The sequence below is a fragment of the Lepisosteus oculatus genome, chromosome 5 (assembly GCF_040954835.1).
Source record: "Lepisosteus oculatus isolate fLepOcu1 chromosome 5, fLepOcu1.hap2, whole genome shotgun sequence".
Taxonomy (NCBI): domain Eukaryota; kingdom Metazoa; phylum Chordata; class Actinopteri; order Semionotiformes; family Lepisosteidae; genus Lepisosteus; species Lepisosteus oculatus.
In genome coordinates, this window is record NC_090700.1 from 50,970,233 (window position 1) to 50,992,456 (window position 22,224).

The window sequence follows — 22,224 nt, forward strand, 5'->3', positions numbered from 1 at the left end:
CGCAGGCTGCAAAAGAACAAGTAAAGGTTTATTCCATAATGAAAAGAGAAGAAAAGAAACACAACATTTCGGCTGTGGAGCCTTCTTCGGGTGTGAGAAAGAGAGGAAAGTAAGGAATTGATAAAGCATGGGAGGAAAACAAAAGGGAGTGGATAGGAGGCAGGAGCAGGAGAGAGGCAGAGTAGGCACTCAGGTGGTGTGAAGTTGAGAGAGGTGAAGAAATGTGTAAAGTCAAAACCTGCAAATGAATAGAGAGGATTAGAAGGAAACAAGTTTGGGGGAAGGTGTGATCCTAGTTTCAGGATAATTTTGGTTTCGAATGTCTTTCTAGAATAGGAGTTAAGAAACCCTTCTTTGAGAACGCAAATGGAGAAGTCAGTGTGATCATGGCCATTAGAGGTCAAATGAGAAATTACGGGCCTGGAGAAATCTTTGATCCTCAATTAGTTCTAAAATATGGAACTAATTGCAGTGATAGAGCAAGAATCACACAGATTCAAAGAACCAACTAAAACACCAGTTTTTACTTATTTTAAACCACGTATACTATACAGTGCAACAACCACTACATGTATTGGCCGCACAATATACATTCTGAGCTGATTTACAGCAGTTTATATTTGTATCATTAAATACTACTGGTTGGTAAAAAATGACACTTTAAACACGTCTCTTTTCTCCTATATTTCATTCTGTGAAGTGATAATGATATTTAAATGAATTATTTTAATCACTGGCAGTCCCTCAATACCATTTGCACCTCTGAATGTTTTGCACTATGCACAAACAAATGTGATATTTGCATGGCAAAACATGTTTTGTATCTTTCACTATCACTTTTATCTGATTTATTTTCTTTGAAAAGAAATTATTCTCAGGTCTGAAAGTTCAAGAAAGAAAAACAACATTAATTACAATAAGACGAAAAAAATAAGTTTACATCAAGAGGAATATTTAAAAACACTTTTTATAACAATTCTGTTTTCTTTATAGACAATATTTAAGGATACAAGAAATTCAATAAAAAAGAGTACCTAAATCTTTTCAACCAATAATTAGGAATGCATGAACAATTTGTATTTAAGATTATTGTCAAATATACGACAATGTACATTCACCTTCTCCACAATATTGTGGTGACCTGGTTAACAGGTGTAAATGTTTCTTCAACAACAGAAAGTTGCATATTAATGAAAAACTGTCTCACTGTAGCTACTAGAAAATCTTTACAATATCTTGTTTGTTGTGATACCTAACCTCAGAAAAGGTGTCTGTGCAGCTACACTCCCATTGAGACCATTTTGTGCTTTGCAGGGATAAGTGGAACTGTCGACAGCTGTATCTCAGTATTCAGGAATAGCGCTACATCGGGAACGAACCGGTCTTCTTCCCGTCTAAAGTGTGTGACTTGCTTGGACCTGCAGTCACTTTTCATGTGCACAAGCTGCTAGTACAGCCAGGACACTAGCCAGTCTTCAGAGAGCCACTGCCAGTGTGCCAAAGCAGGAATCTCTCCTTCACCTCCAGCCTCACCAGGACTGCCTGGCACCGGGCCAGAGGACACCCATTGGACGCAGCAACAGCTTGTTGCTGTTCCTTTGTGTCCGCGGGAGATCTGAATCCACATAGATTGGATGAGTGTTCAACATTCTGCATTACAGCTCGAGAATTCAATTGTTACCTCAACCCCAGCTGATATCAATTTAATTCCTATGAGTGACGTACTTGCTTTTGAGTATCTAGTGTAGAAGTTGTAATCAAAGCTCATTAACGAAATGGTATAAATGAATGGTATACTGAATGTATGTCTCTATTGGTTTGTAACTCTTTGTGATTGAATATATACCTTATGTATTCTGCTAACCCTCACTATAAGATATGTTATGTTTATATGCACATTTTATGTATTAATAAACTTATTGTCGTGTATTAGTATTTGTGTGTGTGCGTTTAATTCTTAATGTTACAGTACCAACCTCCTGCCACCAGAGGGCACCTAAACAAGAGTCAAGAGGGGAAGGCGTAGATCATCTAGACCAAGCTAGCCAATCATGGTACTCATTGGCCACCACACCTCCCCTCCCTGGCATACTTTAGTCCCGTTCACCGTAGCTTCTTTGCTCAGTGTTGGGTTTTACCTGGTGAGCTACAGTTTCTGTTTTCTTGGAGTTTCTTCCTACGTTTGTTCCTGGTTTCTGAACAAGGCTATCCCTTCTGACTGCAATTTCTGGAATTCGTCTCTGGCTTTTTGCTTGGAACTTCCTTTGAATACCTCACTGTTACAGACTCTGTGTATCTCTTGGTACACTTGTTTACTGTTTCTCGCCTCTCAAGTTCCCGCATAGGGTCCATTCTTTAAACTAACCTATGGCTCCCTGCGTAACATAAGCACTTAATTACCTGATCATTTTGTCTTGTTTTTACATTTGGTTGTCTTTTGTTCCTTGCTCTTTTTTTATTGTTTTTGGTTTGTCCCCCCTTCTTTTCTAGTTTAAATGTTTCTGGATTTGTGCCATGATAAATAGTGTCAATCTTACTTAGGAGTAATGTGTCACATCTGATTCTGCACACCCAGTCCTCATCCATGTGTTGTGGTGATGCATTAACATTTGTAGTTGTTCACTTTTGCCCAGTGTTGGTAGAATTCCTGAGAACACAACTGATTTAGTCACATTCTTAGGTTTCTTAGAATTTGTTCTGGATGGAAAATGTGCTATTTATTCTAATGTCATTTGTGCCCACTTGGACAACAACTGGGTCATCACCTGCCATAATTTGGAGCCTGTCTAATTTATCAATTATCTTAACTCTAGGAAGACAGCAAACTGTTCTCATAATATCACATAATATCCCAAATGTGCAATAAGACATAATATCCCTGACAATATTAACGCTGCTTATGCAAGTATCCATATTCAATTTTCATCAAAGAGAATGGATTTTCACATCACCTTATTGTTGCCTGTAGAAGCTCATTTACCTCCAGCTTCGACTAAAAAGGAACTAATGTCTTGAAAGCATTTAGGATGAATTTTGGATATTATCGCAGTGTAGACAAATTCACTGCAAAGTGAAACAAAATGCTATTATAAACAATAAATTAATTGAATTTATGATGAAATGCTGAACAGATATAGGCAGAAAAGTAACAAAGCAGTTAGGACAGCTACCTAGCACACTTTGGGTCCTGGATTTTATTTAGTATTAGGTCATTGTCTGTGTGGAGTTTACAAGAGGACCTTTATGCTCATGTGGGTTTTCTCGTGGTGCTCTGGTTTCTTCCCATCTTCCAAAGACCTACCCAATAGGTTCATTGGCATCTCTAAATTTCCCCTCCGTAATTGTGTGTGTCCTGAGATGGACTATGATCTAATTCAGAGTGTAGTCCCACCATGCACTCTTTGTTTCCACAGCTGCCTTAAGATTTCTATGATCCTTATCAGGAAAGCACTTTCTAACAACAAGATAAGGAATGTAATCTATGTGATATCATTTGTGATATTTAGTCATTTTAGTTTCAGAATACTTTCCTTTTTCTTTAATTAATTAACACATTCAATACTGAGATTACTCTTATAGATTTTTCTGTTTGATTACAGTTATTTAGCACTGGAATTAACTACAAGGCGTGGAACAGTGGGGTATTGAAGAAATACCAAAGAGAAGGTAAATTGTCCTCCTGGAGATATCAGACAAATCATTTCATGAGCAATAGGATGCCCTGCATGAGCAGCTGCTTTTAAATAGCTTATCCAGACTGGCTGCCAATTTGAACCATTATCAGGTTCAAAGAAAGAGAAAATCTTTTGTCAAATGTAACATTTACCACAAAATATTAATATTACCACTCCATTTTCTGTAAAAATATACATTATTTAAGTTGAACATACTGCATATCTTATATGAAATTAAATCAGTCCAACATATTAAATTGAAATAAAATATAATGTATTTTTCCAAAATACATTCTATAAATATATTGGACTACTTTTCTTGAGATGTTTGTGTTAAGTTTATATGAACATGATCTGATGTAAGAAATTATTGCACGTTAATAAAACCATCACATGAACAGAATCACATGGACAGCAGTGTAAAAGGTAAGAGCTAGAATTTGTATAATTCCACAGATTCCTGTGTGGCTAATTCTGTAAAGGTATCAATAAAAGAAACTATATGAGGCTCTGACATATATCAAGTAAGAGACAAGATGGTCAATTGGTCCTGAGACTGGTTTGAGTCCAGCAGATCACCAGAATTCATCCTGTAAATGGAACATACAGTACAATCTTGCAGATTACACATACTAGGATCCATGCACCATAAATTTCACTATGTCTTCCTGATTCAAGTGTAGAAATATACAGTCCTGGTAAATATACAGTCCTGGTAAATTCTGTTCTTAAGGAACCAAGTATTACAAAACCGAATGAAAGGTTTTGTAATACTTGGTTAGGTAATCTTTAATTTCCTAAAGAACTATTCAGAATTATAGTAAAACATAATTATAATTCCATTCAATATTGAGAAGAAAATCTTTTGATTCTAAAAATGTAAATGTTCACATCCACAGTTAAACAACCACATTTGAAAGCTAACTGATACACTTAACCAGGCTCGGTATTAATTATTCTAAAAATCATATTTAAATACACATGTATTTCTTATATTCTGTCACTGAAATAATAAAGACATATTTCCATGCAGCCCATCTTGTATACCAGCTTCTATACCCGTCATATGTAGTCCAGCAAGGCAACACATTGATGGCGCCAAAAGTTCAAATTTACATCCGGATCATAAAGCATTCACATCAAAACAACACCTGGTATGCAAAGACCCCAGGTATTAGGCCTCTTATACAAAAATAATATCACTACTTCTTTCAGTTGTGTAATTTGAATAGTACGTAAAATACTTGTGCTGCTGAAAGTAGTAAATAAATTGTAGATGTTGCATGCACAGACCTGAAAACCTGGGACACAGAGATGCTGTGGCTGGGCTATTTGTACAAGTAAAAATGTGTTTCTGGTAATCTTTTATTACCCCCCAAGGAGGTCAAGAAAAATGGCACCTCCTGCACGGGTTCATTGTTAGAGCAGAAATATTGTTAATATGACCTTTGTCACTGTTCATCTCTGTTCAATCACCTGTTGCTTTGTTAAATTCTTTATTTTCTCTGAGGTATTCTCAGCATGAAAGCTAAGGAACACTCCTAGACACAGTCTGCCTAAATCCTACTGAGTGCTCACTAAAACTACCCATTTCACTGCTATATTTACAGTAAATGCCATATACTCTATAAGTGTTATGCATTATGTTTTTTTCATAATACCATGAAAACAGTCAATCCAGTACAATAGAACTGCTAATTAGTTAATCCGCTCTTTAGCTGGCTACTAGATGTGATTACCATAATGACAATATTCAAAACCAGGTTCACCATATTCTCAGAAGAGTAAAGACGCATTGACAATGTGATCCATTGCTAAACTCTTTAGCCATAAATGAAGCGCTGTAGTTAAAGAATATTTAGTATTGAAAAAGAACATTTAACGTAAGTTACAAGTTTTTAAACTTTTTTCATTTTGTTTCATGTGGATTACAGAAGCACGCATTTAAAAAGGCATAGTGAATTGCATTTATTCATATCTCACCTTTGATGTTGAATGCTACTTCAACTTTGTTTTGTGTTGTACTTCCATTACACAGCTCATGTACCAGTATATACAGTATAATGTTTTAGTTTTTTTGTAGGGGCAGCAGAGTACTTCCACATCATAGATAAATAAAAGCACAGAACATGTTGAGCTCATCATGTTTGAATTCTTACTTCTCTTTGGATAAAAGTAGTTGCCATGCACTATAGAAATGCCTTTATGTCACTAAAATGAGTCTGTCAGAAAATATCTTTATTGAAATTAAACAGTCTGAGATGGATTATTGAATGAGCAGGTAATGTTCTAAAATCAGATTTTGTAATTAATGGACTGATATATTAATTATTTTCCTAGAGTTACAGTTTGTATTATATTTAAGAATAATAAAATAATTATTCTTTACAAAAATATGTAAAGTGTTCTTTTTGTGTGAGACATAATATGATTGTTGATTAGCCCATATATGTCTAGATATGGTTTTTAAATGTAAATTATATCATACAGTATATGTCATATTTAAGGGTGGTGTGGTGGCTCTGTAGCTAGGGATCTGTGCCTAGAAGGTTCCCAGTTCATATCCCACGCCCTGCAAAGGAATCCTACTTTGTTGGGCCCCTGAGCAAGGCCCTTAACCCCAACTGCTCCAGGGGTGCCGTAAAAATAGCTGACCCTGCACTCTGATCCCAAGCTTCTTTCCCTGTCTGTGTGTTTCATGGAGAGGAAGCTGGGGTATGCGAAAAGACAAATCCCTAATACAAGAAACTGTATGTGGCCAATAAAGTGATCTTAATATTTCACAACATTTAATATAATTTGGCCTGTTATGAAATAGTACGTCTCAATCTTAGTTATTTTCTACTATTCCCTGACTAATACATGCTTAGCTACACACTGACACCCTTTATAGTTATGAAACTAGAGAGTTTTGTCACTGCATCAGAGCGCCATCACCATCTTCCATCCATTAAAAGCGTGAACTACTCATTGTAACATCTGCCATGCTTTTAGTGAGGTGCCACATTTCCAAAACTAAGAGACTCCCACATGAATAAGTAAAGGAGATCAGGGACTGGTACTTAAACACAAAACAAAACAGTGATAACAGACAATCACGCTATGCTAATGGGAAAAATAATAATTTGTTACAGCCTTGAGAATCCTGACATCGCAGTCCAACTCATCATACACCACATAAGTCCCACAAGTGTTGCCCTGCTTCAGAACTTCATTTGAAAAAACTGTTCATTAGGAAAATCAACAGTAAGGCAACACAGAAATTGTGGTGAAGGCCACAGAGCTGTTCAATTCAAACACATTTCGTAAAGCTTTTACTACTCTACAGTTGAAGACTGATGTACTTTCAATTTGGTGTTTTTCTCTTGGGTTCTTAAAAAAATATGCAACATCTGATAAGCAACAACAATACACTGATCATCTGAAACAGCCTCAAAATGCAAGCTTGCGGATTGCTAAAGCAGGTAAGCCCCACACTATCCTTGAAGAACCTTATTTACCGTTGGGAAAAGAGCTGACATGTATTATGTGTGGAGAAAAAGCCTCATAAACAGCTCAACCAGCTGCCCCCTCTGAAAGACACAGCCACTCATAGAATTATTGATATGGCGGATGGTATCAAAAGTATCCTGATAGAGCGCATTAAGATGAGCAGATGCTTTTTCACTGCAATTAGACGAGTCTGTAGATGCCGTTGATTTGGCCAATTTGCTCGTTTATATTAGATACGAGTTTGAGGATACGTTCCATGAGGACTTTCTGTTCTGTAAGCCGCTACCAACAAGAACTACAGTAGAACACATATTTCAGCTTTTGGATGAATTTATTGAAGAGAATGGCATTGACTGGAAAAATGCGTTGGAGTTTGTAAAGTCGGTGCTAGAGCAATGACAAGCCGACAATGGTGTCTTTACATGAATTAGAGAGGTTGCTCCAGAAATGAATGGACGCATTGCAACATCCACCGTGAGACCTTTGCTGTCAAGAAAATGCCTGACGATTTTAAATCTGTTAGACTCTGTTGTGAATTGTATAAAGGCTCGAAAAATGAATTCACATCTGCTCTGCTTGATTGAACAGGCTCACCCCTCTCACTGAATTGGTACTTTTTTATTGTTTATTTTTAATTGTTGTTGTTCCTGTTTTCTTTCTGTAAAGCACTTTGAGAAGCCACCTTTAAAGGCACTATATCAAATAAAGTTTATTATAATATTTATTATATGTGGATGTGAGAGTGTGCGTGCATGTACACTCATGTTAATCATTGAGATTTTCTGGGGTTCCTATGAGGGGATGACTTTAGGGTGGTACTTGGATGCTTTAGTTTGATCAGGGGTGGTACTTGATCCAAAAAGTTTGAGAACCACTGCTTTAGGTCATACCATGTTACATCACTTTCACTAACCGCTTATCTAATTGAGGGTCACAGTGGCCCAGAGCCTATCACAGGAAGCTTTGAGTGCAAGGCATGATAGACCCTGGACAAGGCACCAGTCCATCACAGGGAACACATAGACACAAAGGCCAAGGAAGATGCACTAGCATTTACAGGTAATGGGGGACTCCCCTCCAACACCAATGTGCAGCCCCACCTGGATGATGCGACAGCAGCCATAGTGCGCCAGAACGCTATGCGGGGAGGAGAGCAGAGTAATTCATAGAGGGGGATTATTAGGAGGCCATGATTGGTAAGGGCCAATTGGAAATCTGGCCAGGACACCGGGGTTACACCCCTACTCTTTTCGAGAAGCGCCCTGGTATTTTTAATGACCACAGAGAGTCAGGACTTCAGTTTTACGTCTCATCCGAAGGCGCCCGTTTTACAGTATAGTGTCCCCGTCACTATACTGGGGCATTAGGACCCACATGGACCGCAAGGTGAGCGCCCCCTGCTGGCCCCACTAACACCTCTTCCAGCTGCAACCTTAGTTTTTCCCAGGAGGTCTCCTATCCAGGTACTGACCAGGCTCACATCTGCTTAGCTTCAGTGGGTTGCCAGTTGTGAGTTGCAGGGTGATATGGCTGCTGGATTACACGTAAAGCGCTTTGAGTGGAGTGTCCAGAAAAGCACTATATAAGTGTAATTAACACAACTGCCTCTATACTGTATTAATGCTGTATCTGTATATAACCAACACCTTACATATGGTTCTTGCCTTATTTGCTTATATCATAGCCAGTTTGGAGCATTCCCAAAGGAGTTCACTTTGTTTGCTTATTGAGTTGGTACTGTTTAACATGCACACAACGTGATATATAATGATTATTGTACGTGCTTATTGTATTATTGCCGAACTGGAACAGAATGACATTCTGGTCATGGGGAAACACTTGGCATCTTAAACATGAACACATTCCAAAAAATCAGTAACATAATTGTGCATATTTCAAAGACAGTATTTGTGTGTTTCTATGCAATAAACATTGAGTTTCTTCATTAAGAAAACCACCAGTACTTCTTCAGGTTATTTTTTGAATTGTTTTAAAATACAAACTTGTGTCACCACTCATTGGTTTTAAAGTATCCAATAAACATGACATCACCAATAAAGTTTCAGCTTTTAAGAAAGGCTCAAATTATTTCAATTTTGTGGAATTTTGATTTACTTTTAGCTGTAATCACATATTTTATTTGAGTTTTGCAATGCTTAAGTTTAAAATACTACCAATTTACCATTCTTGTTGTTTTGGAAAGCCTCAGAAAGTCTGTAGAGAACTGGTGAACTGTAGAGAACATAGTCTGTTCAAGGACTAAAATTGTTAATTTAATGATAAACAAATATAATTCTTTGTATTTACATAGCACTTTTCATCAAAAAGGAATGACTTCAATCATCACTGAAATGCAGCAAACTACCTGGGTGACACATGACAACCACTATGCTGCATCAGCCCCAGTGTACTGCAGATTGGGAGAACTGAGACATTACTTCACAAATCCAATTAAGAATGAACTTGAGAGAGGCCATATTGTATAAAATTTAAAGTAGAATCCAACCATGATACAGCCGTTAACTCCGCTACTCTTGCAAACAGTGCCATGGGATCTTGAATGACCACGTAATCATAACCTAGGTTCAACATCTCATACGAACAATGGCACCTCATACAGAACAGTCACCATACTAGGGCTTTAGTTAGGAAAAAGGAGAGAGTACCACTTAATTGTTCACTAATATCTCTTGCAGCAGCTATCTGTTTTTTCCTTAGAGGTCACCCACCCAGGTACTGACCAAGTCAAACTTCAGTTCTGAGATCTGAGTTTTGAGATCTGAGATAAGATTATTAAGATGATATACTTCAGCCAATAATAACCTCAGTGTCCAATCCAAGCCAACTGTAATCTACATTTCATTTAAAAGAGCAAAAATTGTCTCCTGAGCTGGTTGTAGTTCATATCAGTTTTAATCCAAAAACGGCTTGTTAATATTTCATAATGAAGTAAGTCTTGGCACATTAATTTACTATGCTCACTTTGGAAAAGTGAATAATTGATTTACTCTAGTACTGTGATGGACTGGAGCCCTGCCCAGGGGGAAAGCAGTCATCTGTTCTTGGTCACACATTGTGCCATGTGCATCTGACTCCTGGTGTAGGATTGCCATGCCTTTATCTAGAATAAGTGAATTTCTGATGATTAATAAAAGATCCTATTATAAGAAGATTCACAATAGCAGTTTGGCAGTTCTATATTATTGTTCTTTATTTTATTCACAGACTTTAAGAGTCATAAAGTTTGAAACTCAGAGCAAGGTGAATTTTTTATGATATTATCACAAAGCAGTTGATAATTCTGAGTCACAAAAACTGATTCCTTTTCTATTGAAGAAAGTGTGATCTGCATAACCTGGCATCAAGTGGTAGCAAAAAATATTATACGTGTTTGAATTTTTATTAAGAGGAATAGTAACATTGTGTTAGTCTGCTTAATGCAGATATTAGAATAACACATTCAGTCAGTCTAATTTATGTTTAAACAAGGTAAAGATATTTAGATATAACCCACAAATATTGACTTTTCTCACAGCATTGTGATTTCTCTCGCTGTCAGGATCAAATCTTTTGCCCTCAACTTGAGTGTGTGTATTTTAACAAAATAAGCCATCTGTTCCATCTGCTAGAGCCCGCTCACACAAATTGTGTCCTTCACGAATCCTTCTTACATTGCTCAAGCACAGCACATTTGGGATGTCTGTCTATCCAAATCTAGGCTTCAGATTCATTATTGTTTGCAGACCCTCACAGAGAGAAGACCATTTTTTTATTTCTCACGTTGTCCTAATTTTGTCAGAACTGTCATTTTAATTCTTTCTTAAACCTATACGTCTTCATTAGGTTTGCCATGGCACAAGTCTCAGAGACTGCTGAGTAATGAAGGGTAATCGACTACTCAGACTCACCTGGCATTGCACAGCTTTCCATAATAACCCACTGCTGCCACCTGGAGAATGCATTAGGTATTGATTATCTCAAATTGGCCTACATTTGGTACTACATTTTCTTTTGCTTAAGTCAATTAAATCCTGAAGTCACATAGATGCTGTAGAAAGTCGTGCTCTGAGCATCCTAGCCTAGTGACGTAATGAGTGACATCATGTTCAGTTTATTCTTTATGAAATTCTGATGTGGTATAAGATTTATTTGAAGGTATCTAAAAAAACATTGAAAACACTCATTCCTCATATTATCAGAGCTAATGATGCCCTGCAGGCATCATACTGATACCAACAGGGTTTGAATCACACAAATCATATAACAGTAGTAGGTATGGCCTGTCATTGAAGTTCACTGCAGTAAGGAAACTGACTTCACAAGATTACGAGAATACTTTGAAACCAGGAACAGAATTTTGCAACCATACTTCTGATTAAAATGGTTATGTGAGCTATTTCTTTGCAGACTTTTCCTTTACTTTTTTGTTTTCAAAAAGTGAAACTGTAAATGTTTAAAAGTAGGTTTACAATACATTGGAAAGAAGCAGTTTGAAAACATTTCAGAAGCATAGTCCAGAACAGAATACAGAATATTAATTATCACAGAGAGAAATATTGGGTTGGGAGAAGTGTTTAGACAGTGATTAGCTGACCCGACCAAAAATCTCTTACACTGTATTATGCACAAGAGCAGTTCTGTCACAGATGGGTATTTGCATTTAATTGGAGAGTCTTGTCTTTTATTTTCAAAGACTAACAGCTTCCCTCTACAATGTGTAGCCTGTAATGTAAGGTTGTTATACAGTTTATGTCTGTTTTTTGTTAATTTGCCTTTTCTGTTTGCATTTTCTTGTTCAATTTTCTTGCAAGTTTCTGAAGCAAGTTTCTGAAGCAACCAGAGTCAAGTTGTGGTTTAAGGTAATTTTCTAGAAAAGGCACAGTGTATTGCCCCTAACATTTAAGGAGGTACATGAAATAAAGATAAATTATTAACTAAGCTTCTTTCATTTAACATTTTAGTCCATTCTCTTAATTCCTGCAGCACTTAATGTGTCAGAAGTGTTCTAAGAACAACAATCATTTGTGTGATTTAGCCTTAATTTCTTAATTTCAAATGTACTTTCAGTATTTTACTGTGTGGACTTAGTGTGCACATCTGAATGTTAAAAACCACTTAGCAGAATAAGGAGCAGTTTTGAAAACTTATCTTCTTAGATGCTGCAACTGCCAATAGACCACCCCACCACTACCAAAAAAATCCTGTTAATTATTTTTCATCTTTCATTCAAGAATGTAAAAATCATCTTTCAAATTAATGGTTTAAATATTTTGCAGGCAGTTTTGTTATTCTCACTCAGAACACATCCCAGAATGATTCTGCTTCCCCCTGTTTGGATTTGATTAATTTTCAGCTGCATAATAAATAGAATCAATTCCAGCTGAGGCGTTAAATTACCTGTAATTAGGCCATTGATTTGATGTTCTGATCTAGTTAATTGATTTTATTGTTCATTAATTTAAAACCAAATCTTCTTTACAAGGAATGCAACTCAATAGGCACTGCCACCTCAAAGTTAAAAAAAAACTCTCCTCTGACATCTTATAAACAGTCTCCAGAAATCAAAATCTGATATTACTCTCTCAAAATAATGCAAAAGCTCTCAGCCACAGAGCCTGGAGCATTGAAGAGGGGCTTGTTAATGCTATTTCTTTCTATTTTGTAGTCTTCATGTAACATTAAAAAATCATATTGTATCTTGCTTTGGCTACCGTTTCATGGATCCTTCAGTCTGCATTACAAATTATATAAATGATTTGGTCTAAATTAGAACTGACCACAACCCACATTATTACCAGGCTTATTTTGTTCTCCCAATGAGATGGGTGTACATTATTTAAGCATTGTACATATTATGTTATATATAAGAAAAACTTTGCCCGGGTAATAAATTACAGCAATAACAATAAACAAAGAAATAAATTTGCTTACTTGGCCCACATTACCTTGAATCTAATTAAACTGAGGAAAACAAGAAAACACATAAGCAAAAGCTAACACTGTAATGATTTAGGTGTTTGCCAGCTTTTCACAGTATGTTACTTACAGCTTGTAAATGCACATAATCTTTAAACTGTGGACGACGTGTTGGTGAGCAACAGTGTTACTTTGTTTTTAATTTGAGTTGCTGTCATGACTGCAATCATCGTCTTCAATGCAACAAGAGCTTGAATTTCTCTTGATGTTTTGTTTTTATCCATCAACTTTTTCTTATTAACTTTTGTCTAAATTGGCACATTAGCCAGGTCTGCTGTTGACTTCAGCAATGCATCAGGGCACATACACCAACATTAATGCCTATTGCTGTCTTTTATATCAATTTAAAAAAAAGAGGAAAAGAAATCTGAAATTCCTAAGGGTAGTTCTAACAATTTTGTGTCATGTGTAACTCCTATGAAAATAACTTTCTCTAATGTTGTAGTAGGGTACTGTACATGTGTATATATGTGTTTAATTTTATGATTTCTTTATTTTATAAAAAATAAACTTGTTTAATTAAATATTTTGCATATTGCAAACTTGCATAATTGTTTCTTCCATAAAACTTTCTACGGGCCAGTGGTGTCTAACAGCCCACTGTTGCTCTAGGAGACCGAGAACATTCCGACAAGGACACAGTTGTCCCGTGGCTCAAAAACTCAGTAGAGTCGACTTTCTGTCCATCCTTTTCCCCCACTATTCTATTACACTCTTCTGTTTATTCCAAGAGCACCACTGAAGGGACACTCTGTCACTGATCTTTCAACTGCAGTTCTTCTCTGACCACACTCCTACTCAGACATGTTAGAACACCCCTTTTTGAGTAGTGGATCTCAGAACCAGTCTAAGCCTCGGACATCGATCGCTTGCCCAGTGTCGTCACCCCCAGTCAGAAGCGAGCTACGACAGTGGCTGTGCCAGCCACTTCCCCAGCCAAAAGCCAGCCTTGACTGTGAAAGCACTAGCTTTTACCTCCGTCAACAGCCAACCTCTGCTGCAACTGCAACTGCTGTTCCCCCTGTTGGCAGCCAGCCTTTACTGCAATCGATTAGACCGCCCAGTCGGAAGTCACCCTCTACTGCGACCATAACAGCCACTTCTCCATCGGCAACCTACCTCTCCTGCGACTGCTCGGGCACCTGCTCTCCGCCGCGGCTTCTACTTGCGCCTATGACATCTTCTATGACATATGACATCTTCTTCTGTACGCTACTGTACGCTACAGGTTGGCGGCCAGACTCCGAACCACCCTGCTGTAGTCACTTCAGCTTCATCAGCCTGCTGCGACTTCTACAGCCTCACTGGTCCTCTACAAGTTGGCAGCTGATCACCACATCAGCCTTCGACTAATACAGCAATACTGGTCTATTGCTAGTTGGCAGCTTGATCTGTTGTGGCTGTTACCATCCAGATCTCTGCCAGTCTCCACTGCTTATTGCTACTTTTCCTCATCACTTTCAACTCTTCTGTTTTCGAACATCACTGGAAGCCTCCAAAACTCTCCAATCCCTAGCACATGGATTCTAACCTGAACACCACTGTGGCTGCATCTTGTGCATTTCTCTGAAACATCCTTACAGAAATCATCAGAACATCATTAGAAACTTTTGGTTTTATCATGTATTCTCGGAATAAAGGGGGAACTTGAACTTTTTCTCATGATTCTTTTTCCGAAACAGCTGGATTACAAAACAAATAGTTCAGTAGCTAGGTCTAATTCTCAATACAACAATATAAGATGACAAAATGAAAAGGGATAGATAGCATGCTTAATATTTTAGTTTGGGCATTAATTCAAGGTGTGGTCCTTTTTATGACAATCTAAAAATGTTGATTGCACCTTTGTTACACTGTATAGTTATTGTTTTGTGTACTTAATTCAGGCTAGAATTTGTGTTTTTTATTTGTGCTTTTTAAATGGTATACTTTATAGCTTTTGTTTTCCTACACAGTCACATTAAACTGTGAGACCTAGTGAAAATGGAATACCAGTATGAAAAAAGTATTTCTTCTTATAAGCATACAGTATACAGAAGGGGAGGGATACTTACAGTCCTTATCTTGTAAACCTAAAAACAACAAAATTCTTGTTTTTACTTTTTTTGTGTTTTGTATGTTGTTTATGTGCTCACAATAAGATGAATATATATATATATAATATTGTTATGTACTTCAAATCTGTTGAAGGAAAAAACATGAATATTCTAAAATGCTGCCATTTCAGCTCCTTTAAAGCAGATGAAAGTAATAAAAAGTGCACCAGTTAAGCAAAACAAGCAGGTTAATGATATTTCAATATTCTGCTGAAGTTTCGTTTTGCAGAAATAGTTTATATTTCTCCCCAATCCACTTACAAAGAGCAGCAAAAGGGGAAAATGGATATAAGGAATTGAATGAAAATAAGTAGATTTATGGATGAATATTTTTAAAAGAAGTTTGGGTGACTCAAGGGCTTAAAACTGAATACAAAAAATAGAGACATATTGTCCTTCAAATCCCTGATAGTAGTTTCAGATTGAATATTTTATGGAAAGTTAATTTTATAACAGCTACAGACTCATTCTCACTCTTTCATTCTGCCTGCCTTGCTCCCTCATTGCCTTCTTATCTTCAGGGAATGAAGCAAAAATCATGAGATTGCATAAAATGTTCTAAATTTGTCTACATAGCAGAGTACTGTGAATACACTGGAATACAGGGGTATTGAAAACAACTGTATTTTCTCGAGACTGTTCTAAATATTTTGCTTTTTATTTGGACGTTACTAGGTTCTTCACTGTGTAAATGTGGTCTAGTTTATGAGCATCTTCCGAGCAAGAATATCAAAAGAACTTAAAACCTCCCTCCTCCTAAAATTATAAATGCCCTTTTGGGTTAAGCATTTTTTGTGTTTGAGATTTGTGATACTTGCTAAATGATAACACAAATAAAAATAATGTATTAATGCTGAATAGAATGTGAAGGTTGTTGCAAAGAGAATGATAAAAACAAGGTATATGCATCAGTGGCATAGAGTTGCCAATTCAGGTCCCAAAAGATTGCCACATATCAACCCTATAAAAAAATCATTAAAACACATACATAAGAAACAACACGTTAATTGCAAAACAAGATTCACCACATTCCCAATCATTTCAGTGAAAACGATGATTATAGTAATAGAATAATCAGTGACAATGTAAAATTATTTTTTTTGAAAATCGGGAAAACTGATATTATATGTGAAATTCAATTAGACTCTGTGTTTACAAACGCCTACAGTTTGCCCAGAATGCGAGATGATGTTAGTCAAGCAAAATGTTTATAAAAATGTTCTAATTATAGAAAATGCTTTTACCTGTTTCTTATGATAGTCAATACTTGATTTGTAATTGTACTTACTGTATCTGTTGATTTCAAGACTGCATTTCTATGTGCAGCATACAGTACTTCCTTACAGCTTAATAAGGAAACTAAAATAACTGGATTCATATACTTCAATTTAATCTGAATATTCTTTTTCATTTCTTGCTTGCTCCATATATCATTAATTGTTTAAAATGATACAATTTAAAATTGTTTTGATTTTATGTGAAAGAAAAGAAAAATATAGCATAACCCTTAAAAATATAGCATAACCCTTAAAAATAACCACTTTCTCACATAAGAATGTACTGTCACGCCCTCTGCAGCCAGAGGGCGCTCCTTCTCTGTCCTGTCCCTAGTTTCCAGTCTGCTGTCCTTCCTGTCCCTCTCTTTCCCTTGGGCTTTATATTTCCGGGTCTTTCACTCTGTCCTCGCTCAGCATTGACGTTCGGATGTCCTTAGACCCGCCTAGCACCAGGGCGCCCCACGTCCGCTCCCTGAGGGCATAGGTTTCCATACGGCATTCCGGAACTCTTTGCACTAATGAGCCCGGGCCTTTTTCCCGTCTCGCTGCTACGCATATGGGTCTTTTTCCGCTCTCCTGCTCCCCACGGTAAGTCCCTTTGGATGTCCATGACATGTACCATATTTGCATTAACACCTTTTTTCTCTGTTTTTCATTGTTTCACTTTCTTTCCAAAGTGAATTCCATCATTTGTTCGATACCTATTATACAAGACCATAATTAGCAGTAGGTATGATTTTTTTCAACAGCAGTAAGTAGAGTAAGTATTCAGAAAGTATAGTGTAGTAGTAAACAGAGAGTATAAACCAATTCATTAAAGATCAGAAGTTGTGGGAGAGTTTTTTTTTTCAATCAAAAGGTAGGACATACTTCCATTGCACAAATTTTAGAAATGTATCAGATCAGTTGAGAACATCATGACATTCTTGATTGATGTAAATGCTTCTTAAACCGATGCACATTTAAATTGCCTGTTTCTATCACTAATAATTTGACATAGCATTGTGTCTGTATAACTGTATATAATGTATAACGCTTCTTCTTAATCATATATTTACAAAAAAGACAACAATTTCCTTTTTTGCTAAAAGATGTTGACTGAATTAGCATTTCATATTTATGTACTAAAGTATTCATTAGAAAAAGCTATGCTGTTGCAATGGAGCCATATCCTGTACCTGCTTGCTTTGATATTTCACTTAAACCACGTGTATCATGTTCACCTTTCTTTGATGCCTTTAATCAATACTTATTTATTAATTACTTTGTCTGTTCTGAATGACCACACATTTCAGATGAATGCTTAATGCCTTTTTACTATATATTTTATTGAATTGGGAAAATAATTTATCAATGCATAGTGTCATAGTGTGCATCAGAATTAGTTCTTTGTTATTGTGGACTTGAATGAAGAGTGGAGGCAAGGTGGCACTCAGGCTTTTACATGATGAAAGGACAGGGCAATCTTACTGAAGCAATTTCCCCACTTCAGTCTTGCTTCTGTATCATTAATGCAGACCCGTGGCAGTCATGCATTAAGAAGCCTGGGAAATGCAATTCCTTGTTATATTTGAAGACTTATGTAAAAAGTAGCTACAACATGAAATCATATATGTTTATAGTAGGGTAATGGTTTTCATTTCATCTTATGCTCTTGATCTACTGAATTACAGATGTAGCCATTCAAAATGCACGGTAAAACCCCGTACCGCAGGATTTAAGCTACAGGCGGCCGCAGTACGTGATTGGCTGGCCAAAATGACAGACAGGTTGGTTATTAATGAAATGATTGTTTCATTTAATCTCTCGACTGTGCATGTTTAAATCCGCTAAATATGGAATACTAAAATGGAATTTTACAACTAAAGGGAAATTTTGGTAGATGAGCATAAAAATAACAGGAGCATAAGATCTCTGAATGTCATATCCTCATAAACTATATTAATTTAGGAATATAAATATAACAAAGACTCATTTTAAAAAATAGTAAATATTATGTTTATTGTTTTGACATTTTATTTTTATACATCACAACGTGTTCAATAAATACATTGAAAATATGTATGAGCAAATGTGAATACTGTCAACAGTGGGAGTAAAAAACAGTTCAACCAATTAAATTTAATTCAATTCAAAATACTACCTCCCAATGGGGTAATTCAAGACAAGTCTTAAAATGAAATAGTGTATACTACAATTATAACAGAGAATAACAAAGCGTTATTAAAAAACACCACTGAAACCCAACTATATTAATGCATTTGATCACTATTAACAATATTAGATTATTATTAATAACATTAAAATATGGAATTGTGTAGTGGAGCTAGTTTGGGCATTGTGACATCATCACCCTATGATCACGTAACAGGAACCTCAGCCGGCTGGGATGAGAGAGGTCTCCTTTAGCTTACTCGGCTGGTTCCCTGTTGCGTTACGGCGGAGATCCAGGTACGCGCCCAGGTATTGCGTGACAAACCGGTTGGGTAGAGCAGCAAGGGCACGAGCCCGCACAGAACCACAATGGTCACAATTGCATAACTAAAGAACTTAATAACAATATTAACTTAAGAATCTAAATATAATATATGTATATAGCTGGTGGTATTACCATAGTCCACTTTCTTTGTAAACATGTTTTTTGTAAGTTTTTTGGTTACTTTTTAATTCAACATTTAAAACATTTTAATTTTCTAAACGCAGCACGCTTTTTGTACACAAAAAAATCACATTCTCCCATCACCCTGCGATGTGAAGCAGATCAAAGGTCTTTCAGTAATAAGATTATGAATAAATCTCCAGACCATCTCCAGGATACTCGGAAAGGTGGGATTGCTTCATGCTAGCCAGCAAGTACATTATCAACTCGCAGCATGGGAAGGGAGGTGAGCTGTAATTTCACTCTCCATCAATACACATTCCCAACAGTCACTGATGCAGCTTTAGCCGAGTAATTCCTGGTTTAAACTCCTGGTTTTAACAGAAGAATGTGATTTTTTTGTGTATCTTTGATCTGTTTTGTGGAGCCAATATTTTTTCCCTGGCTCACGCGTGCTGCACTTGGGGTTGTTTTAGTTTGTAGTGGTCCTTTATATTACAGGTATTCTGGTACTACAGGTTGTATTACGGGTAATTGTGGTGTCCATTGTGGCTTTCAGTTAAGAGGATTATACTCTGCACCCGACTTTGGAGCAGTCTGAGAAATTTCGCAAGGCAGATGTTTATCGATAGAAGGTTTTAGTCTCTGGGTTTACTGGGGACGTACAGTACTGTATCAGATGTTAAACTGAGGAAGGGATACAACCAGCATGCCTCAGACAGACAAAGGTGATAAAGTTGATAAAAATCCATTCAAAAGGGTGTAGTGTGTTAACACAAACTCTAACAGATATGCCTCAGGGACTCATTCATATTGTAATCAAAATAACCCCACCTCCGGGTCTTGCCTCCCTCTGTTCCACACACATGAATCCCATAAAGTCAGATCCACAGATACTGTATACTGAAACAGTAGCGCACACAGTGATGAACGGCAGTGAGTTCGTATACTGTTTAAGTGTACTGTATATACAGTATGATACTGTATGGTTTCAAAGTCACTACAGTACAGTACTTGTGAAATATTAATTTAAGGATCTAAATATAATATATTTATATAGCTGGTAGTATTACCATAGTCCATGGTATACTATCAGTCCAAATATTTTTCTTAATTGAAATTTAAAGTTACATTTCTCGTTGCTGAAATTTGTATTAAGACAAAATATTGATTTTCTTAATGCAGATGTAAACCCAAGAGAGGCACATCACATTCGCAACAAGCTATAATAACAAACTATTTTACACATCTGGTTATGTAAAAAATATAGCCAAAAGGATCTCTCTAAAGGTTAATTCCAAGCTGAAAAGACAAGACTCAACGTGTCTTCTCTGTAACTCTTCAATTTACAGCTCGTCCATTGTCATTCATTATTAATACTATTCATAATATATTCCGTATTGCATCTAAATTGGAACATTTTTACATCTATAAAAAGAGGCAAAAAACAACGTGTCTCCTCTATAACTTTTCAGTTGTCACAACATAGTAAACAACAGTAGCTGGCTCACTTAAATGTGTAACACGTCTTCACTGCCATGGTATGGATTCAACATATTGATAAGCTGTTCTCCGGTTACTGGGGATTCTAAAAATAACAATTCTTCCCTCCTTTGTTTAACTTAAAGAATCCCATGAAGAAATCCTTAATCACGAAACCATCACTTATAATATTTCATCCAGATACACACACTCACGTCGGAGCCAATTTTGCCAGAAACAACCTCACAGTAAGTCTTTGGACTGTACAGTACTGTACAGTACAATTTACGGTTTAAAGTTTTAAATTTAAAGTTAAATTGTTGGCTGATTACTGGCTGCTGAAATTTGGATTAAGACAAAATATAGATATTTTGAATTCGGATGTAAACCTGAAAGAGCCACATCGCGTTCACAACAAGCTATGATAGTTGACTATTTTTATATATTTAGTTATGTAAGAAACAAACCAAAAGTAATTCTCTGATTGGGCTTTAAACCACCTGGGTGCAGCGCTCTACATTACAGTCTATGAGCGTTCCATTGCCCATTACCACTATAAGGACAAAAAAAGTAAAAAAAAAACAAATGTCAAAATGTTTCCAAAACATCCACTTGTGATATTTTAGGTGCTTAGTTACACGATTCCATAGTAATAGTATTATCAGGTGGTATTAAATCAGTACAACTTTTTTTTACAGTAATAGCAAGTGATGTTCTTAATACGTATTCTTAGAAACGGATAAAACTTATTATGAAGTACAGTACATAAACTTTCTAATGTTAGAACAAGCATGTTAAAACCTTAACCCACTGTAAGTCACTTTAAGTTGAAGGCTTTGATGCAGAAAATATTTATGAAGAAGGTGGAATACTGTTGTGTGTTTTTTTATATTAAGCTACCACTGCCATCTACTGTGTGTACATTAGTTATGTATTACGTTATACTACTGTTTTTATTTTCAGCTACCAAAATTTACCTTTAGATTTTCTGTATATAGATGTAAACCTGAAAGAGGCTCATCACTTTCACAAGCTACAGTATAATAATAGACTCTTTTTATATATTCAATTGAGCAAGCTTGCTTTTATAAAATATAACTACTTTTTAATTAATTTAATGTTTAACATGCTGTCATTTATTAAATAAAAGCCTAAACAGTATACAACTTAAATTCTATAATTTGAAAAAGATTGTCCCTCAGCATTGACCAGGATTTGAAACAGGCGTTTTAGGCAACAGTTCAAATGCTCCATACGTCATGATAAGCTTTTACTCCTCCACCCGGCGGTTTTACAAAGTGGTGCAATCCCACAACTGAGTATTTCTAAAAAGCTACAGTACCCCGCAGCCCCTGAACTGCGAACTACTACAGTATCCCCTGCGCTTTCTGAATGGCTGGATCTGTATATTTAAGTTGTCTTTTTGTATTTTGTGGTAACATGTCACTAACACCCATATCTAATAAATATTTGATCTCAAATATGTATCCATAGAAATTTTATTTAGTTAAAATAATACATCTTGATCTTGAAAATTAAAAAAACCTCAAAGGCTCAAAAAAATTCTCTATATAATATGAAAACAAGTGCTTTCATGGTGGTAGACATACAGTGCCTTGCGAAAGTAT